This window comes from Equus caballus, chromosome 21 (assembly GCF_041296265.1).
Source record: "Equus caballus isolate H_3958 breed thoroughbred chromosome 21, TB-T2T, whole genome shotgun sequence".
NCBI lineage: Eukaryota > Metazoa > Chordata > Mammalia > Perissodactyla > Equidae > Equus > Equus caballus.
Genome location: NC_091704.1, coordinates 34,706,365 through 34,729,791, shown reverse-complemented (window position 1 = coordinate 34,729,791; position 23,427 = coordinate 34,706,365). Strand labels below are relative to the sequence as shown.

Sequence of the window (23,427 nt, the reverse complement as noted above, 5' to 3'; positions counted from 1 at the left end):
GGTTTACTGAATATTTTAAGCCCACTGTTGAGAACTACTGCTCAGAAAAAAGATAGCTTTCAAAATTTTACTGCTCATTGACAATGCACCTGGTCACCCAAGAGCTCTGATGGAGATGTACAACAAGATGAATGTTTCCATGCTGCTAACGCAACATTCTCCAACCCAGGGATCAAGGAGTAATTTCACCTTTCAAGTCATTATTTAAGAAATACATTTTGTAAGGCTTTAGCAGCTGTGGATAGTGATTCCCCTGATGGATCTGGGCAAAGTAGATTGAAAACCTTCTGGAAAGGATTCACTGTTCTAGATGCCTTTAAAAACACTCATGAGTCAAAGAGAGGTCAAAATATCAACACTAACAGGAGTTTGGAAGAAGTAGATTCCAACCTTCATGGGTGACTTTGAGAGGTTCAAGACTTCAGTGGAAGTAACTGCAGATGTGGTGGAAATAGCAAGAGAACTAGAAGTGGAGCCTGAAGATGTGACTGAATTGCTGCAATCTCATGTTAAAACTTTAATGGATGAGAGTTGCTTATTATGGATGAGCAAAGAAAGTGGTTTCTTGAGATGGAATCTATGCCTGGTGAAGATGCTATGAAGATCATTGAAATGACAACAAAGGATTTAGAATATTACATAAACTTAGTTGATAAAGCAATGGCAGGATTACAGAGAATTTACTCCAATTTTGAAAGAAGTTCTACTGTGGTTAAAATGTTCTCAAACAGCATGGCATGCTACAGAGAAATCGTTCATGAAAGGAAGAGTCAATCCATGCTGCAAACTTCATTGTTGTCTTATTTTAAGAAATTGCCACAGCCACCTTAACCTTCAACAACCATCACTCTGATCAGTCAGCAGCCATCAGCTTTGAGGCAAGACCCTCCACCAGCAAAAAGATTACGAATCACTGAAGGCTCAGATGATGGTTAGCATTTTTTAGTAATAAAGTATTTTCTAATTAAGGTATATACATTGTCTTTTAGACATAATGCTATTGCACACTTAGTAGACTATAGTGTAAATAGAACTTTTATATGCTCTGGAAAACCAAAAGATTCAGTGACTCACTTTATTGTGATATTTGCTTCATTGAGGTGGTCTGGAACCGAACCTGCATATCTCCAAGGTACGCTTATATATGTTTATATATATGTATAACATATATAATGTGTTAAATATCTTACCATTTAAGTTAAGCCAGGAAAAAATGTGCATTGTGGTTTTGAAATGAAAGTGTGTATGAAAAGAAAATATGAAAAGATATACAGTAATATGTTAAGAATCATTATTTTGGGGATATATGACTATGGGTAATATTTACTTTTGTCTTTGCTTCTTTGTACTTCAGTGTCAATGTTTCTCACATTCTTAGGACAGATCTTGGAGAAACATTGGCAAGCACTACACAGCAAGATGCCAAATCTGTGTTTAAAAGTGTGGGGGGAACTTGACAGAATAGGTGCCCTTTCTTGGGCAATTAGGCCTCTTTTGCCATGAACTGCAAAATTTAAGTTGCACCACAATGCTGAAGAGAAGATGAAATCGGGGAACGTCAAAAAGTGAGAGAGCAGAGGTGGGGAATGGGCTCCTGTGAGATAAACTGAGGCTTTACTTGAATGAGCTTATGTACAGGGTTTGTTCTAAAGGGCTCTGAATGTGCCTTGGTGAAAATGTTTAGTAACATTATACTTTTACATCGGGGGGCTATACATGAGGATTTTGTTGTGGTGGTAGTGGTGATTATTTTGTTCCATTTTATTGATTTTATTTATTTACCCTCCCCCCGGGTGTGGTAAAAAGCCTATAAAAGAATATATTCCACTTGAAGCTATACATGTTCTTAAAGGAGTCAAACGTGGTAGGGAGAGAATGGCAAGATGAAATACAAGTTTAATTTCTTAAATTATTTAAACAATTGTGCAAATATTTGATAGAGTGAGTCAACAAAATAAAAACTGAATTACAGACCAACTTTCTTTATTTCAACAAAAATTTTGTATAGATTTACTCTAAAATAAAAACTAGAAGATAATAGCAGTAATGACTTACATGTCTATAGCATCTTATTTTGTTTTCCATAGTAAAATCTAACAAAAATTTAATAGTACTAATAAGTATTTATAAAATGAACTTTTAGTGCCTTGGTGAACACCATTTCCTTTCAGCCTTTGTTTTAGAGGAATAATTCAGAAATTTAGTACAAAAATCCCTTAAAATATGCATGCATTATGTATATTTAAAATGTTGTCAGCCATGTGTAAACTGCTTCAGCATAAAATGACCGTGACAAGACTTAAGGTAAATTGTTGGTGGAGAGTAAAGGCTATTTTGAGTTCTGCAAATATGTACTGTGTGTCTGAGCTCAACTTTTGATCTAGTTTTTCTATACAAGTTGTATTTAACATCTTTGATCTCCAAGTTAGTGATCTAATCTGCTGTATAACTTAGCTTTTATTGATCTGTTCTCATGCTAAGCAAATCAAGTCTCACTTTTATGGGGTAGATTGAAAAAGATAGTAAAACTGCCTCTGAGACAGCAGTTTAAATCTGTGCAATAACAGTGAAAGCAAGAGATAAGACTTTTATTACACTGCCAAACTTCACATGAACTCAAAGTGTCATTAAATAGGTATGTGTCATTTGCCACAGATATTTATTTTACTAGAGAGCATGGTTACCACCCATTTGGAAGCAATGTAGTATATTTTCTACTGCCATAGAATATATTACTTGGCCAGGTATCTACATTTATAGTGACATTCAGTGCATAACAGCATCCTTTTTGAATGAATTATTTATTCTGATCGAGCGCTGTCTACATCTCCTGGTTTTTCTTTCCTTTCAATGTACTATCAAGAGCAACAGAGAAGAGGTATACGTTGGGTTGCCTTTGTAAATGTTTGATTTTTAAAAACCATGTTCAAGGGAATAAAAAGCCAATCATATGATGTGACTATCTTCAGTTGTCCCCATAATGTTATTCCTGCTGTTCCAAGTGATGTTTTATCACAAATATGGAAGAAGGGGGTGCAAAAAATTGAAGCTCAGCTAACTAATATTGACAGATTGTCGTTTGCATTTTAAAGGATGCTTTTTCTGTCAGAGCTGGAACTAAAAAGTCAGCAAACATAGATGCAGAAAAGGTGGGAGTTTGAAGAAATGAGGGACTGTAATAATGGCAATGAAAACATATTTATATAGCATTTTATGTCCCTATTATGAGTGTACTCTAAAAATTATAATACAATATTAACAAATTATAAAAATGTGCCATCATAAAGCAGTACTTGTTCTGCATCGTGTACAGCACAAGTGGAAGATTGCAGAAAAGGAGAAAATAACTTTTACCGTAATTTCAAAATTCAGGAAAAATTACCATTGGAAATTTAATGTTTCAATTTCTGTTAATTTCCTATAGATTTTTTAAATTAAAATTATTAGATTGACAAAAATATTAAATATTTATCTTTTCTGGTTTAGCATTTCCTTCTTTAAACTTACAGTTATTTAAAGGCTTTACAATATCCTATCATATATCATAATAACTTACTTTATCATTCACCTAAGGTTGATCTTTATGGTTTTTTCAAGTTAAATACTGCTATTAATTACATTGTAGTGTCTAAATCTTTAACTGCACTTTAGCTTAGATTTTTAGAAATGAAATTACTGGACTGAAAAGTATAAATATTTTGATACATTTTGCCAAATTGATTTCCAGAAAAGTTATGTCAATTGTTAATACCTCCAGTCTTTTGTGAGCACCCATCTGACTCCACCTCTCCTGCATTACACTTAATTGGTTAAAACTTTCCTGCTTTGATAAACAAAGAGAAGTACTTAATTTTTAAGTTAACATGTTTTCATTAATATTTAGTGAATATATTTCATATATTTATTGCTACTTTTATTTCTTTTTGTGAGTTATTTTGGTATGTACTGGAATGTGAGCATCTTATCAATTTTTAGTTACTCTTATTTTAAGAATTTTTATTGTGTGATCCAGTGTTTCAAATATATTTTCCATAATTAAGTTTAGTCATGTTTTCATTTGATAATCAGGCATTTAAATATCTATATTTGTAATGAACAATATGATATTTCCCTTTGTTTAAATATATTCAAGCTCAGCAAGTATTTTTCCATCCAAAACGAAATAGATATGTTGTATTTTTCTAGCCTTTAAGCTTTATTTTTTCCCCCTTAAGTTATTTGATACAATTTCAGTTTATTTTGTTGTATTGTATGAGGTATGGATTCAAATTACTTTGGATATTCAAAGAGCTGGCCAACTTCCTGGTGCTACTTGTTAAATAGAGTATTAATAATAGTTTAGTGATAGCAGAGTTATAACTATCATTGACGTATCATTTGTGTACCACTTTTCCATTTGCTATTACATAAAAAGTTTCCATTTCTTTACGGCTTCAAAACTATCATTTTTAAAGCCTGCAAGGTATTTTTCGTAGATGTAGAGGATATGTAATGATTTTATAGACTATGCATCTGGACAGTTACGTTGCTTTTAATTTTTCAACATTATAAAAAATGTAGACATTAACAACTTTCTAAATGTACATTTTTCTAATTTTGTGTTAGATTTATACACTAGATTCCCAGAGGTGGTATAATGAAAATAAAATATGTGAAATTTTTTTTGGTATTTGAAACATATTGACAAACATCCTTGCAAAATGTTATGTATTTTGAAAATATCATTGACAATGTAAAAAAGTAACAGCTTCATTCTATTCTCCCTCTGTTTTTCTCTTTATGTTGATGGGATGGATGAAATCTCATGATTTCTTTTAGTGCCTTCCCTCAATTACTAATGAAGGTTATAATATTTTGCACATTTTTGTTGTCATCATTGCTGGTTGCATTTTTTTCTTATGTAGGATGTTTGTGTTGATTTACTGATCTAAGACTCTTGGTGATTTTTATTTTTTGGGCCTTTTAATTATATATTTTATTTAGTTTTTTATGTAATTTAGTTACTAACTCGGATTATAATAGTTGTTATATATACCTTCCTTTTTATTCTGATTAGTTCATATATATGTGTTCATTTTTGCATTACCCAATACGTTCACCATTCTTTTAAAAAGACTGTGTCATGTCTACCAAAAAAAGTTTCATAAATGCGCACTTCTATTTTCCACCTGTGTTTCATAGCTTGGATTTTTAATTATTATTTTAAAATATTTTTTACTGCTGCTAAAAATAAAAGTCAATTAAAAAAGAAATTTTTGACGACTAAAATTCAAAAATTTTCTAAGTTCTTCGATATAAGAATAGTCATTTTATCTGATCTTTGTTATTAATTTGATGGCAGCAAGTGCTGAGAACCCTAATTCAGGAAAACAATGGTTTTAGTTCCAAACTATTTTATATCCAAATCAATGTAGTTTAAAATTAGAAAAATATAACTTATAGCTCACATAACTAGAAAGTCTAAAGGTATGAACTTGAATCCATAGCTTGATCCAACATTTAAATAAGGTTGCTGTCTACTCTTGTGTGACCTGTGGGCTCTGATTTTCTCTTGCTATATTCCCAAGTCACATAGCTCCCCTAGACTGATGACTGTGTCACAGAGGACGTAGTACCCCTACCGGAAAGCGTGAGTAGATTCTCTACCCCTGTGATAGAAAAAGCAGACCATCTGATCCTAGCCTCATCGGGATGGGCAGTTCTGATAAAGAGTGGATATACCCACAAAATAAAGGATGTCTACTTCCATCCAACACTTCATGTCAAATATCACTGCATTTCTCCCAGAGTCTATGAGTTAAACTCATATACTTACTTCCTTTGTCTCAGGTTGGTGATAAAATCGTTCGTAAGTCCCACCACATTGACATGTCGTAGGACATGGAATTTAAAGTCAAGTTTCAATTTTAAGGTTCTTCAAGCAAAAGCAATCTTCAAAATTATTTTGTAATGTTTCTACTTATACGACATTTCTGCTTGCCAATAAATTGATAGTGTTTTACTACTTTAGAAATACTTTATTATACATTAAAAGTTCAAGAGGAGCTTTGCCAAAATGCTTGTAATTTGTCAGCAATGTCTATAACGTAAGTTATAAGGCCTTGAAATAGGTCTCTCTTGTATAGTCAAAAACATCTGCCGAATAAGCCAACCTGAAAAACTTGCTCCCTATCAAAGCATGACTTACTTGCTCTTAAAAGAAAGAAAAGCTTCAAATTAAATCAAAGCAGTTTTAGACTTATTTTTGTAAAGAAAATAATCTTCTGGTCATATAAAATAACTATAAAAAATTGAAATTCTTATTTGATTGATCTAGCATATATACAGCCAAAGGAAATGAGGAGCTGGCCAAACTAGGGAACAACAGTTGCTGATGAGAAGTGGGTTTGCTATCAATTACTCTACAAACTTCTTGCCTCAAAATATTAAAGGGCATCAGAAATGCTGGAGTAGATGGTATCATCTGATGATTTTGCTTTGGTATTGTTGCCAGTTGTAAAAATATCTACAATTCTCCCACCTCCCATAAAGAAACAAAATCTACTTCCCCACCCGCTGAATCTGTGTGACTTAGTTTTGACCAAAGGGATTAGCAGGGCAAACAGACATTTGAAAAGCACTCGCCCATTGGGGCCTTCACTTTTGCTCTTCAAACCCTGTGACGGTTACTCACTGTGTGAGTGAGCTCTGTCTAGCCTGCTGAATAATGAGAGCTACATGGCCCAGTCAAACCTGTCACCCCAGTCAACAGCTGGACTGCTTCCAGGCTTGTAAGTAAGGCCATCTTAGACGGTCCACATCCCAGCTGAGCTGCCAGCAGACTGCAGACACATGACAAAGCCCAGCTGAAATGAACGAAGTGCAGCCCAGATCAGGAGAACCACCCAGTCATCTTGTAGATTCACAAGCAACAATAAGCGTTAGAGGTTTCAAGCCACTAAGTTTTGGGTGCTTTGTTACACACTATTAGAAAATTGATAGAACTCATCCTGTTCTACATAGCAAACCAGAGAGATTGTTTCAAGGGGACCTGAAATGACTTTTCAATCACAAGGTACTTCTTTTGCTCAATTAGTGAATAAGCAATGTTGCAGGAAACTCCAGGACAAGATCCTTTTAATGGAATATGTTCCATTTCAGCCTCGTTAGTAGTCTTCTTTTCCATAAAAATCATCCATACTTTCTCATGGACAGAGCTAAGTTGTTCTTTCTTTTGAATTTCCAAATATTACTTGCCTTATTAGCAGTAACGAAAATTTTGGTTCCTTTGTGTTTAGCAATGTAAGTTAAAGATGTACAAGTTTAGTCTTATCTTTTTCTTTGACATTTTCCAACTTAGGCCACTTTAAACAAGTACCAGAGGTTGATAATTATTGACAAAGTATGTTTTCTTTTTTTTAAAAAAAATATGGAACACTTTACAAATGTGTGTGTCATCTTTGCGCAGGGACCATGCTAATCTTCTATGTATCATTCCAGTTTTAGTATACGTGCTGCCGAAGCTAGCACAAGGTATGTTTTCTTTTATTCTTATAATGCAAAGTATTCTAAATATCAAAACAAAGTGACAATGATTGTGCACTACCTGGCTACATACAATAGAATTTCATGCTGCCTCATATTTATTTGGAAGGAAACAGTAGTGGCTTATTTGTATAATGTGACATGAATTACTTTGAAAGACAATTTTCTAAGTACCAAGAAGTGTATTTAAAGAAGAAGATTCCCTCTCCTCCTTTTATTTTATTTTATTTATTTTATTTATTTTTATTTTTATTTTTTTAAAGATTTTATTTTTTTCCCTTTTTCTCCCCAAAGCCCCCCAGTACATAGCCGTATATTCTTCGCTGTGGGTCCTTCTAGCTGCGGCATGTGGGACGCTGCCCCAGTGTGGTTCGATGAGCAGTGCCATGTCCGCGCCCGGGATCCGAACCAACGAAACACTGGGCCGCCTGCAGCAGAGCACGCAAACCCAACCACTCAGCCACGGGGCCAGCCCCTCCTCCTTTTATTTTTTAACAGCCAATTCACAGATGCCGTGATGTACGACCATGGGCCACAGGTAATAAACCTATCTATACTCAAGGTCTACTATTAAATAAAAGGTTGAAAGTAAGTTTAAATACTTTCCATCACAGAAAATTAGGAATAAGTGAATTTAATATCAAATGTCCTTTGTAGAATTTTCTGAAATGAGAATGTGGTATATTAATTTCACCTGTTACGTTTTTTATTACTATGCAAACCATACTTAAAAATATAGAATAGGTTTCCTGATTCATGGCAAATTACTTTTAAAAACTTTTTCTATCCCTGTTATTAGTATCTTAATTATTATTTTCCTGTATTATGATTTTAAAGTAGACCCACATATATGTATGTGTACATGTATGTGCATATACATATATATACATATAAAATATTCATTTTCCTATTGACATTTGAGTTCTAGTCTGAGTACTGAGTCCTCTCCATTTTTAGCTGTTAGACATAAAAATGCTATATTTTTGTATAAGTCTTTATGTGAGCATATATTTTTATATTTCTTCAGTAAACAAATAGGAGTGGAATTGCTAGCTCATTCAGTAAGTATATGTTAAACTTTATAAGAAAGTGACAAAAAAGTTTTCCAAAGTACCATTTTACGCTACCACAAGCAATACATAAGAGTTTCAGTTGTTCCACATTCTTAACACGACTTAGTGTTGTCAGTCTTTTTTAATATTTAAATTTTAGCCATTCGGTTGCAGCATAATGTTATCTGATTGTAGTTTTAAAAATTCATGTATCTGAAGACGAATATGTTGAATATCTTTTCAAGAATGTAAAAATCATTCTTAGTTTGTGAGTCATACAAAAACAGGCTGCACACCATATTTGGCCTGTGGGCCTAAATTTACCTATACTTGGTCCAGTCTTTTATCTATTTTTATTGGGTTATATGTCATTTTATTATTGATATGAATTCTTTATATATTCTAGATATAGGTCTTTTTCAGATATGCTTATATATCTGAAAAATATCTGTATATATATATATTCTGGACAAATATTTAAGGATATTATAGATTGCTTATTGCTATTGATTTAGATTTTAATCCACAAGTGAAATAAGTAAGATATTAAACTTTCACAATTTATTGCAACTTCTTTAATGGTCTACAATATGCTCTATCTTAGTCATTACATATGTACTTGAAAAGAAAGTATATTCTGCATTTAGGGGTGTAATGTTTTATAAACAATAGTTATGTTAGGTTGGTTGATACTACTGATCAAATTTCCTATATCCTTCCTGATATTTTTGTTTAAAAAAGGTTCCATCAGCTACTAAGGGAAGAATGTGAAAATTCCTATCTATGATTATGAATTTGTCTATTTCTTTCTTTTGTTCCTTCAATTTATGTTTCATTATTTTGAAGCTTTGTTATTAGGTACAAATACATGTATGATTATTATGTCTTCCAGAAGAAACGATCTTTTTTATCAAGAAGTTTCCATCCTTATCTCTAGCAATTCTTAGTCTCTCGATGTATACTTTGCCTGATATTAATGTAGCCATGCTAGCTGTCTGCTGCTTACATGTGATATATTTTAAATTTTAATATTTTTACCTTTAACCTATGTCTTTCTATTTAAAGTACGTCTCTTGTAAATAGCATATACTTGGGTCTTACTTTCTTATTCAGTTTGGCAATCTCTGCCTTTTAATTAGAATATTTAACCACTTACACTTAAGGTACTTATTGATATAATTGATTATAAGTTTACCAACTTGTTATTTGTTTTATTTTTCTTTCTATCTGTTTTTTTGTTTGTTTTTCTCTTCCTCCTTTTGAAGCTTTCATTCTTTTTTCTTGTAGGCAGTGGTTAAGTTAAAATGTTATTCATTTTTCATTTTATTTCTTCTGTTGCTAGCCATACATCTTTGTAGTTTTATAGTTATAACTCTAAGAGATTGCCACTTAAGTCCTTAACACAACCTATCAGTTATAATTAGAGCTAAGCTAATTTAAAAAGCATTCTATTTATTCTCCCATCCCTTGTGCCGTTGTTGTTGTATATTTTACTTCTACATACATCGTAAACCTCACAACACATTGTTACTATTATATGCCTTAAGCATTCAGTTGTTCTTTAAAGAAATTAAGGAAGGACAAAATTTAGTCTTATATTTACTGATATATTTACTATTCCAGTCTTCTTCTTTCCTTCATTTGATCATTTTTATTTGGTATTTTTTTCTCCTCAACCTATTGAGCTTTAGCATTTCTTATAGTTTCAAGTCTGCTGTTGACAGATTCCCACAGCTGTTGTTTATCTGAATATATCCCTTGATTTTGAAGGAGATTCATGTTTGATCTCTAATTCTGGGCTAATGGTTTATTAGTTTGTGCATTTGTTTGTCTGCTTTCTGTAGATACTTAAAGATATTGTAGCATTGTTTTGGGGCCTTCATTACTTCAGATAAGAAGTCAGCTGTCATTCCTATTGTTGATCTGTGGTATATAATGTGTACTTTTCTTCTGCTGCTTTTAAGATAGCTTTCTTTATTTGACTTTCATCAGTTTGACTAAGATATGCCTAGGTGGGGTTTTCTTTTTATTTATATTGCTTTAAGTTTGCTTAGCTTCTTGGATCTGTGAGTTGGTGTATTTTTAGCCGTTATTTCTTCAAATATTATTTTCTGCCCCATTCTCTTTTTTCCGTCTTGGACTCCAATCATACCCAGATTATACACCAATTATATGTTACAATCATTAATATTGTATGTTAGTCCTAAGCCTCTGTTGATTATTTTTAATCTTTTATCACTGTTATCTATTAATCTATCTTCAAGTTCACTGAATATTTCTTCTGCAAATTAATTAGTTGTTAAGCTTATCCAGTGAATTTTTCATCTAAAATGTTATATTTTTCATTTATAGAATTTTTTAAAACCATTTATCTGCTAAAATTCCTCAACTGATCTCTTATTAGGTTTTCCTCTAACTCTTGAATATATGGGTCAAGTTGGAGTTTTGTTTCAATCGGCTACTCTTTTTTTCTTGATATAGTCAGTTTTGTTATGTCTAGTACTCTTTTATTATACGTGTGAAAATGGAAAGATGTGGAAAGTTTTGATTATGTTATCTTCCTTTAAAGAGTGTGGAGTTTTGTTCAGACTTTGTTTATTCTTCATAAGATTTAGTTTTCCCCCTTTATTATAGGTCTCAGCCCTTACTTTAGAACATGGGTCTTACCATTAAGGCATGGTCTTTCTGTGGTCTCACCTGAATGTCTGAGTTGCTCAGAGAGGTCTCCATGCTCTATCTGGTCAAGATTTTAATCTCTCCCAGCCCTGTACGACCTCTGATCCCACCATTTCTCAGTCTTCCTTTGTATGTACAGCCCAATCTTCAGCCAAGACCAGTGCACTGTCCTCTACCTCCAATTTCTGATTACCCTCTCTATGAAGATTCCTTCACTGCCCTGAAAATGCCATCTGCTTCAGAAGCATCAAATTTAATTTCTGACTCCTCAACTCAGTGAGCCTGCCTGTTTGACTTAGGCTCCATCTCTTTGCACTGCATTTCAGAAAATATCTCCTGGCAGAAAGTTGGAGGTAACGTGTAGCTTATGCCCTGTGTTTCTCTTTTTATCAGAAATCCTAGTCCTACAATGCTTATTTTCCAATGACTGAGTAGTAACCTCATATATTTTGTCTTCATGTATTTTATAGTTGTTTATGCCAGGAGAGTAAGTCTAGCACCAGTTACTACATTATTCCCAGAGTATAATTCTCTTCATGCATTCTTATAAGAACATTTTCATCACTGCTTTACCAGTAGACAGTGCTCATTCTTTCAATCTTCTGTGCCATGAAGTAGGTAATTCCTGTGAATTGTTAATTTAAGCCATTGGTGTTTGAATTGTGATGGCCAATCTTAGTAACACTAGTCCCATCTAAGTATTATACTTCATTAGCCAAATAAATGAACATGGCTAAGTATTACTACTACTCACAATATAATTGCAGTTCTAATATAAATCTGCCTCATCACTTTCATAAATGATAGATAGACAGACAGATATGATACTTACAGGCATACCAGTTTAAATGTATAGATATAGAGATATTAAGAAAGATATATATTATATATATATATATATATATATATATATATAAAGAAGCAGAGACAGAGAGAAAAGGAGTAAAAGAAAGGGAATCAAAGCAGTTTTATATGTGAAATTAAAGACCTTAATTTATTCATCTTAGTATCTTCTAAGGCATAGGGTGACGTATGAACAACAGAAAAGATTAAATGATTGTTGAATTTTTATGTGTGTATATATTCTCTCTTCATGGTTCTTAAATGGGGGTAATTTTGCCCCCTAGAGGACACAACAATAACTGGAGACCTTTTCAGTTGTCAAACTGGAAAAGTTCTATGGGCATCCAGTAGTTGGAGGTCAGGAAAGTTTTTAAATGTTCTACAATACTCAGAACAGTCCACTACAAGAAAGAATTATCCAGTACAAATGATCAATAGTGACAAAGTTAAGAAACCTTGTTCTTTCGATCTGAATATAAATATCCGCTCTAGGTATACTCATACATACTTTATAGTCACATAAATATGTTTATTCAAATGACACTCTGACCTCTCAGTGTAAAATAATATTCTGTAGTACTCTCAATCCTCTTTCCCATGCTTAATTTATTTCTTTGTTGCATATATAAATATGAAATATTTTGTGTGTATACATTAAAGATTTCAATATTCGTGGTCCTTCTCTTCTCTCTTAAATGTAAATTTCATGAGAACAGTGACTTCATCTTTGAGTCAGCTCAGCTGCTGCATTCTCAGTACCTTGCCTGGTGTCTGGCTCTTAGTAAGTATTTGATAAATAGTGAACAAATATGCAAATGTGTGAATATATTCCTCAGTTTTCACAGGTGTATTTTATTTAATTCCTTTTTCTGAAGGGTTTTTTGAAAAGAGTAATAATAATTAAAAAAACTTAAGCGCCATTCTGAGAATTTTTTTATTGAAACCTGGAGTAAGAATGTCAAATACAGGAAATGTTACTCCACACTTCTTTCTATAATTTACAAACCTAATATTAAGTGGTAAGCATGTTTTAATAACCTAATTTTTTTAGGACAGTTATAAAATATCTAAATTCTTTTTAGATCTGCTGCTTTAGTCTAGATTAAATTAAATAGTATTCTTGTATTAATATTTAGAAAGTAGAGTTGTTTATCCCTTAATTGCATTTAGATAGCTTCCGGATCATGAACATCTATCTGTCTATCTATATATGCTATACACACGCATTATATGTGTGTGTGCTTGTTTGAATGTGCATGTGTGTGAACAAGACTGCTGAGTGACTTTAATTAAAGTTATTTCCAATAAATAGCTCAGGGAAAATTTATATTATGCTGCTCTCCAGAAATGACACTGGTTCAACTGAGTATTCTCTTGAAAGCAACATATACTATTTAAACATTAAAGAGAAAAAACGAAAAGAGAGAAAAACGGACCTAAATGGAGATAGCTGTGTGGAAGACAAATCATCATCTTCAATAAATAGGTGTACTTATTTTATCGCTACAAATCTTGGCATATACAGGAAGGGATTACATACTTTTCAAAGTTTTTTTCAGCCTAAATCATATGAATCAAGGGGAAATTAGCATTAGGACATGATAGACCAGCCACAAACAAAATTAAAATTACTAAAGGCTACTTTGTGTTTTACCATCATGGTCCTATTTTATGAATCTCATCTGGACCAAGGAAATGAGAAGCTTTGAAAGGATTTTTGAGAATACTTTTTTTTTCTCTAAAATATTTTTAAAACGAGATTACTGAGGGCCAGAGATTTTTGTAACATGCCCAAAGTCACACAGCTAGTTAAAATCTGATTTTATTAAGTTCTTCGACTTTATTAGATTATACTCATGAAATATATTCTAAAATTCAAATATTACTTTTGAAAAAACGAGTAAAGGTAAATACATAATAAAAAATATAATATAAAATGGATTTACTGGTGAGTATTGAGTATAAATCAATAAATACTTTGAGATTTTTTTCTCTTGACATGACAAACCTGAATAAACTGATCTCTACTATCTCGCAGAACTAAATTCATAATTTGTTGACCCCTTTTCAGCAGACCCATTTTTTAAAAAAATTGTTTATTCTATGTTAGGGCAGAGAAAGGAAAACATGGATCTAGAATAAGAAAAGGGCTCTGGGAAACGTCTGTTTGCTAAAAAAAAAAAAAAGAAAAAAAAAGAAAAACCTCCTTTAAATGTTGTAATCAACTTGATAACCTCCTCATTTTAATTACAATAACCCTAGGGAGTATTAACCCTAGGAAGTAATCTCTATGTTAATGCAATTCTTATTTAATTACTTATTTGTTTGTTTCTTTCTTTTTGTTAGAACCTAACCTCCATTGGGGAGTGAGAGTTTGGAAATGGGATTAAAAATGTGAAGAGGAGAGACCAGGATCATTTGAAGCAGGGTTTTATACTTCCGGTGGGAGAAGAACCGAATGGCATACCCAAGTTGAACACTTTTGGTGACATGTAAAGGCAAGTTTCAGAGTTTCAAAGAGGTTGTTTATAACGATATTTATTTCAGGGATTTCATGAAAAAGTCCTGAGACAATTTTGCTCAGGCTCCAGAGAAATGTATTCCATTAGAGTCCACCAGGCTGAGGAAGTGACACGCTGGACATCCTCTCAGGGAAAAAATACATTCTTCAAGTAGCAATCTGATAAAGCTGACTTACAAATTCTGATCAATTTGTAACCAAGAGCCAATTACTTATGCTGGTTTGAATTCCTGATTTTACTGAATCAGGATTCTTATTGCCTAATAACACAACTTTCAAGGGTGTTATCTAGAGAAATCTATGCCGATTTTCTATCGCCAGCACCCAGAAACTTTACTCTCTTCAAGATGGTATATTATTTGATTTAAAAGTTCACCATGCCATGGAGATTTTCAAGTACCTCCAAATCATATAGTTAGGAACTCAGAGTTTATTTAAGAGTAAAGCTGTCTATTGAGAGTAATAGTTCCAAATGAATAAACCTCATCAATGCATTCATATATACCAAGTGACTACACAGTACATACCATGAAACATTGAAGATAGCACCTCTAAAGGCACTTACCGTCTAGTTTAGGCAAGAGAAAAGGACATGCAACCCCAGTAACCATGTATATACACAATAGGTTCTAAAGTATCTTAACACATAGTTTCCAGCTAAACGGTTTGCTAGTAAAGCATGTGGAACTTTAGTTGGAGACAACAGGCCAATGTTGTTTGGGTTCTATTCTCCAAGGCAGGCGATGCAGGCATCACTGACAACCATCTGGCAGGAGGTTCCAAACCTGTACTCAAGAAACAACCCTGCTTCTTGCCGGGTGGATTAGAATGCCACATGTAGCTTTTCTTTGTCTGTGAAAGGAGTTCTTCTTTTTTTTTCTATTAAAAAAGTGTGTGGATTTCAGGGGTAAAGTTAAAAAGGGAAAGGTCAGAGTGAGATCGGAATTTAGGAGACAGGGTCATTTCAAACAGTCCAAGAGAATCTTGATCTTGAGAAGCACTAAAATACTTTGGGAAAGATGAGTGGGGGAGAAGAGGCAAGACTTTTGGAATAACATCTTGAAAAGTAGATAAAAACACAACATGATCATTTGTCGAATATTCCAAAATTGATTTTAGGAAGCAGAATATTTTGGCTAGCAAAGACTTAGAGCTTATCAATTGAGAAGTGTGAGCTGTTAATGAGTTTAGTCCAATCAAAGTTTGAGATAAAATAAGAAAGGCAATATTTCCTGAAGGAGTTTTTAGATTTTTTGTTTAACTCCTTGTTTATAAAAAGTCTATCCTTATGATTTGGTTGGAATTCTTGGGTTTTTGGTTTTTGTTTTTGTTTTTTTTTCTGTCTATGAGATCATGTCTCTGTACCCTGATTCTGGTAAATAGTTCCTGAAGTACTAGTTAAAATACCCTTGATCCTACTCTGAGACAGCCCTGAAAACTTAAATGAATGGTGTTTGGTGATTTCAGCTCCATCCCCAGTAAATGTCCACATCACAAAACCACAACACTTAATTTTAGGTGATTGATTATATCTGCTTAGCTTAAACTCAGGCTTGAGTCAGCCAGAGGACTTTATTACCCTTCATTCCTGTGAGGGTGGTCCAGCCAGGTCAAAGTCGAGGTCGATAATAGGGCAGGAAGGTACTGGCTTTGCCCGTAAGCAGGCCTAGTCTCCACCAGAACAAAGAACTTCACTACTCGGAGATGCTGTTTGTGCAAACAAATGTAGTCACCAATAATACTAAAAGGCTACAATGAACTCAAATAGCATATTTGATCAAAGAAAAAATCATTTCATTATCTAGGATTTGTTTATATCTTAATCTAGAAAACAAAATATTAAAAATGATTAATTTATAGACACTTTACAAACATTAAAATTACATGAATCAATTCATCAACAAAAATATCTATTCAAGTATTAAAATTGAAGATACAATTTTAAAAGTAACTTTTAATAGAAAAACTTTTAATTATAAATAGTAGACTCAGATTTAAACTTTTATACTAATATACTGTGAAACACTTATAAATAGGTTCATAGTTTTTCTAAAAAGATATCTTATATTTACAGTTAAAATGCAAAACCAAAACAGCTATATGTTTTTATTTTAAAAGTCGCATTTTAAAGTAGAACAAAATATCACTCATGGTAGGAGGTTTCAGATTTTACAACTGCAGCAAAATAAGGTAATCCATTAGCACTGAACATATATAATTATTTTATGTGATTTTAATGGAAAATTATGACAGAAATATTGATTTTAATACTAACATTAAAAATCAGACACTAAATATGCAATCCAAAATAATTATCCAAAAAAAGTTAATTTGGCCTTTAAGTACTATTAATTAGCAACTATCCCATGAATTAGGCCATTAAATTATGAAGAATAAATGCCTTAGTATATTTTTGAACTAGAAACCATATTTTAAATAAAGTGAGTTAAATTGAATTGGATGAAAATAAGGATAATAATGTCAATAGGGAAACATATATAATAAAGTTTTAGTGGGCAGCCAAATAGACTTTTGTTTACAAACCACCACTCTCTCTTATTAGAGTGTGGCCTTGGAGAAATTATTTAATTTCTGAACATGCCCCAGGAGCTGGTGCTAGAGGATGCATGGGAAATAATTTCTACCATAGAGGTTTGTTGCAAAGAATCAAATTATTTAATATAGATAAAACATATGACATATATTCAATAAGTATTGTTTTTTTTTTCATAGAAAGCACTCCTAAAGATGGCTTTAAAGAAAAAGAGCTAAAGACTATAAGTCAAAACTCAGTGACTGTTTTCTAAGTTTTATAATCTTTGTTGGCAGTGGTCTGTTTTCTAGGTAACATCTAATTGAGCAAACATAATCTTAATTTTGAGTCATTTGTCAATTAGAAAATTAGTTACAATAACTGAAATTGGGCAGTAGGCAATAGAAATTCCCTCCTGTTGCTGTGATACGAGGTAGTGTGGCCGCGTCCGCACAGACAGAATGAAGGACCCTAGCCATCCTCACAGTTCACCTTCACATCTTAGCAATCCGCGCAGACTCCTGCAAATGCGGCTCAGGAGTGGCAGTCAATACGTGTCACTATGACAGCCGAAATAGATCGGCCATGTCCTGATTCCCTTAAACCTCCAAGGATGCAGATTCTTTTGTTAAAAAGTATTTGTTTTAAAGAAAAAGAAAATGTTACTTCCTGTAAGTGTTTTCCAAATTCCATTTGATATATAACTCATTAGATATCAAAACTTCTTTTACTTTTTGTCTAGTTTTGCACTTTTAAACATAGAAGTAATGCACGGTTGTAATAAAAGCTAATAAAAATTACAGAGGTGCTGGAAATTAGAAATGAGAGTCCTATAACCAATGATCCCATTTTCCTGGGATAAACATTGTAAGATATTTATTTACTATTTATCCCTTTGGAGTTTTACATACTTATAAAAATATATACCCTTATGTATTTTAAACAAAATTAGCAGCTTATATATATGTGTGTGTATGTATATGTATATATAAATATATATATAAAGAGCTTCACCATATTTTGGTCAGCTTAGTATTAGACTAAGAGCCTGGGTTGAAATCTAAGCTCTGCCTTGTGATTTTGGGTAAGTTACTCAACCTCTCTGTCTCAGTTTACACATTAAAGAGGAATGATAATGATAATTATCTTAGGATAGTTGCAAAGTTTCTAACTTATTATATGTGCTCAGTAATGTTAGCTATTAGTATTTCATGTCAGTACATATAGTTTTTATCGTTTTTATGTTGTATAGCATTGAATAGATATGTCATATTTACTTAACCAATTTTTTGTTGATGGACTTTTAAATTATCTTCAATTGTTCTGTTATCATAAATAAAGCATAATAAACTAACTTGAGGATAATTCTTCATATACGACAGTGAATATGCCTGTAAAACAATTTCCTAGAGGTAGAATAGCTAGATTAAGCAATGTGCACATTTACAGTTTTGGTAGATATTGTCAAATCATCCTTCCAAAGATACATTGGAAGTACCATGAACTGTGTAGAATACCTATTTCTTCACACTATTAACAACACTATTATTGATAATTTTAATCTTCACAAATTTGATTAAATGGAAAAAGGATAATTAGTCTGATATCTCTATTTTATTATTAGTTATATCAAATATCTGTTCATGAACTTAATAGACATTTGCCTTATTTTTTCTGTAATCCATTCAAATTCTTTGCACTCCCCCTCAATGTTCTTATTTTGTTTTCTTATTCATTTGTCAAAGATCTTTATATATTAAGACTATTAGCCATTCTTTACATCAGAAAATATAAACAGTTTTGGCAATATTCTTAGTCATTGCTTTCTGCTAACAATATTTCATCAATACAGATAAATTTGAGGCCCTTAATTTTAAAATAGTCCATATATGTATATTTGTACTTAATTAAAATTGTATGGTTGCTTGTTCTAAAATTTTTTCCCTAGAAACAATCCAACACTTACTTGTCATTTTAGAATTTTCAAACTGTCATGATCACTTTTGTAAAAGTGAAAACCTCCTGCACATTATGGAAGATCTAAGGATCCCCGACACTCTAATTTACATTGTTAACACTCTTATTTAGGCTTACCTGAAATTCTTCATTTATGTCCCATAAAAGAGATAATTTATTTTATATTTTAAGCACTGATTTCTCTCTGCTTTAAAAGAAAATCTTCTTACTGTAGTCAGGGTGATCTTTTCAAACGACTAATGTGATCATGTTTAAAATTCTTTTAATAGCTTCCATTTGAAAATGCTTAAGATGGCTTACAGCAGGATGCTGTAAAAAGTGTTGTATGAGGAGGGGTAGCATTGCAGCATCTGTATCACCAGGGACCTTATTAGAAATGCATATTCTAGGGCCCCATCACAGACCTACTGAATCAGAATGATGCTGAAGTTTGAGAAGCACTAAACAGGATCCTGAATGAGCGGAATATCTAGTCTTTCCTTCTGCTTTTGTCTTGTTCTGCTCTCTCACTGATCACTGCGCCCCACACTGGCTTTCCTTCTGAGAAATATTCCCTTCGTCATCTTTTCCCATTGCTTGGAATATTTCTTCCTTCCTTTTGTTCTGTTAAATCTTACTCATCATTTAGACCACAACTTAAATGCTACCTCCTCAAGGAAGTCTTCCTCCACCATCAAACCATTCCCCTCTTTATTATATGTTTTAATATTTCCTTGTACTTTTTATCAGTATATGCTTTGGGAATTCTTAAATCCGCCAATCTCCAACCCCTGCTACTTGCTAATCATAAGATAGTTCACGTGTTTTGGTTCACCCTTCAATCCTCAGATCCTATCACAGTGCTTGACTCATACTGAGACTGAAGTAAATATTAATTGAAAGAATGAATAAACAAATCCCCCCTAAGTGTTTACTTACTAATTTGGGGCTCAAATCTCAACTCAGCGGTCACTTTCTGGATGAGACCTCCTGTAATTTCCTCTCCTTCTTCAGGATGTCAGGTGCCTTTTTTGTGTCCCCTTTTGCATTCCACATTCTAAAATTTTTATTTGCATTATATTTTAACCTGTAGTCTGATTTCCTTGCTTCTTTGCTTCTCCTTGAGGATAGAGATAGCCCCCCTGTCTCTCTCTCTCTCTCTCTCTCTCTCTCTCATATCCTCTCTCTCTCTCTCCCTTTCCCTCTCAATCTTTTATTTTATCCTTGGTGACTGGAGCATAGCAGACCCTCAATGAAAGCTTTGTGAATTAAATTAAATGAATTTTAAGCCAGACTTTGCCACAAACTTGTGCTGAAACCCAGGACAAGACAGTTAATATGCATTTCAGTTTGCTCACTTATAAAATGAAAGCAAGTTGAGAGAACTTTGTGAAAGAAGATGTTGTATATTTCGATCATGGTGGTGGTTACCCAATGACACAAGATGAACAAAACTCATCAAACTGTGAACTTAACATGGATGAATTTTATTTATGTAAATAACAACTCAATGAACTTAGAAGAAAAATGGAGGCATGAGACTAAATCACCAAATAGTGGTCCAATAGATATTTTTGAGTTGGACTTAGAGTGGGTTTTTATTTTTTAATTTATAATTTATTTGAAATGAACCTGAACACCTTTAAGTCCAGCCCTCACTTCCAACTCCCACAGACTGTCTCTAGGACTGCTTTAGACTAGAGTTGGTGTTCCCATTTTTATTCATCTCCCAGAGTAGAAGCCCTTTTTTCCAGTACCTTTTGGAACAAAATTTTTATGATTCTGCCCCACAAAGACTAGATCACAATTACACATCATTGCTGAATATGATACCCACCTGAGGATGATGTAAATCCTTAATTACCTAATTTTAGGGAATTCTCTAAAGATATATGTCCCCTCAACCCAAGCATTTGTTTGTGTTTAGTCACTGTGGTTCAAGTGCAGCTTGAAATACATTTATTTATTTTAAGATTTAGCAGCATCTTCATGTTAATTTTATACATTGTAGGAAGATCATTAAGATTATTTTTCCTGTGATGATTAAAGCATAATATCCTGTCAGGACAAGGGTATTAAATAGAGTAATATACATATATTAGGCTATTATATATAATATTATATAATAATATAAATAGTGTAAATAAATATATTATGTATAGTATATATACCATACACACACACATATATTCCATTCTTAACACAACCTAATGTTTACTTTCAGTTCATATTAATCTTTCACTGTTAATATAAGTTGTTTCACATCTAATGTGCTATTAGAAAAGTGCCATTATTTAGAACCTCAGAGACACCTGTCTGGCTTTGCGGGTGGGTTATTTTTAATTTTATTATGCCAGGAAATTGTTTTTCCTTCCCATGTGTTTGTCCTCTTATCATTCATCCCATCTCACACTTCCAAATCCATCCTGACTCTAATAGGCTAAGATGATTAATCATCGTAGAAGCTGATGTGTGTAACACAGAGCAATAAAGAAAAAAGGAAACAAAGGGCATCTGAGTCTCGCGCAGCCACCGTCGATAAACAGAAGTGGACACCTCACATTTTAAATTTCAAAGGAAGAACTTATCAAATATAATCTCATAAGAGGATATTTCACTCTTATTTTATTTGTTAAAAATTGCCCCCCCACACAATCTGCAAATACCTAGATAAAAATATATTGCATAATTATATATTTTTTAAAATAAAAATAATTGAATAATTAGTCTTGTTTTCCTTCAGAGAATGGCCAAACAATAACTTCTGTGGTTCATAATGTAAAACATTCATTTCACATTAAAAAATAGATTGTTTTTCAATTTTCCTAAGGAAAACACATAAGCTGAATTTATGTCTTAAAACATTTTTCTAATTGGGATATCAGCATTAACTTAAAGAAAAATAAGAGGGACATCCCCTGCCTGCATGTAAGATATTAAAGAAATTATTCTAATCGAGTCAATAACAGGTAATTTCATTTCTGAGCTTTAGGTTACTTATCTGGGAGAACCAGAATACTGGTTCCATTATCTCCACAAGTATGTTATTAACTTCTTACTCTCTTTTCAGAAGGAGATAAATGCTAAGGCCTTGAAAATTATTCCAGAACTTGGCTGTATCCGGAATCAGCTGAAATCTTATGAAGAATGCAGATTCACAGGTCCCCTCCAGACTCACAGAATCAGCATTTCAATGAAATAGTATTTTTAATAAGCCCAGCGGGTGATAGTGAGGTATCGTGATCTCAGACTGGAACTTATGACTTGCATTTTGGCATACTAAATAGATATAACGCCTGATCTCAACTCTCAAATTTTGGGGTAGTATGGAACATAAAAAGTGAAAAAAAGAAAGGGAAAAGAGTATATACCCTCAATTTAAATCACTTTGATAGAAGTAACAAGGACATTTTATAACATTTATTTGTGAAAGAGTATACTTGATTCAGTTGGCTGTTTTACATTCAGTGACAATAATCTGAAAATATAGTGGGAATTAGTAAGACATTGAAAACTACCTAATTCATCTCTGCTCCTTAATGATTCACAAATTTGCCGGCTGATTTTTTTAATGGCTTCTGAAAAAGAAGGAAAAAAAGAAGTAATGGCAAAGAAACAGTTTTTGAATGCTTAGAAAAAAGCAAGGTGGAAATGAGCCAAATAGTAAAAATAATGTGTTATACATTACTCCCCAGTGAGCATATAGTATTCTAATCCGTTGACAGGAAAAAAAAAAAAAAAAGCCAACCCAGAGGGTAAATGAGTGGGTAAATGGGGGAGGATGTGAGTGTGTGAATGTGTGAGAGATGGGTGCATGAGGAGTGTGGGAGTCTGTGTGAGTACCAAGTGAGTGTGTAAGTGAACCTAGAAACATGAGAGAAGCAGAGATGAGAGGAGAAAAGGAAGAGCGTGGAAAGAAGACAGGAGAGAGGATGGCAGAGACGCAAAGGAGCTACCGCACTGAGAAAATGTGTGGAAAAAGAGGAGTTTGTAGAGAAAGCGAGAAAGAAAAAGCCAGAGAGTGAGAGAACCCTAAAGGGAAAGAGGTTTTCAAGTTTTATTTGGTGATGGCGATGGCAGGTGTGGTCAAACCCTGTATCTCCTTGCCCTTGACTAAGCCATGGCAAACTGTATCTTCTTTGGGGCACATCTAGGACAAGCCTAACCCTGAATTTGTTGTATCAACAAAAACCTTTTCTATCTCTATGTGTGAAACATCACCTGGGCTGCCCCTTACAAAGGCTGTAAGTGAGAAGCATGAAATCCCACAGGGTGAGTCACGTGTTGATGGGCAGATCCATATAATGCTGCTCCTTATATTG

General features: G+C 33.1%; 1 non-coding gene across 1 annotated transcript; it reads right to left on the bottom strand.

Annotated features, from left to right (window-relative positions):
• Positions 1-7,402: 7,402 nt before the first annotated feature.
• On the bottom strand, positions 7,403-7,509 carry LOC111769874 (U6 spliceosomal RNA). Its single transcript, XR_002802716.2, has one exon. It is a non-coding gene; the product is annotated as a U6 spliceosomal RNA (small nuclear RNA).
• Positions 7,510-23,427: the final 15,918 nt, after the last annotated feature.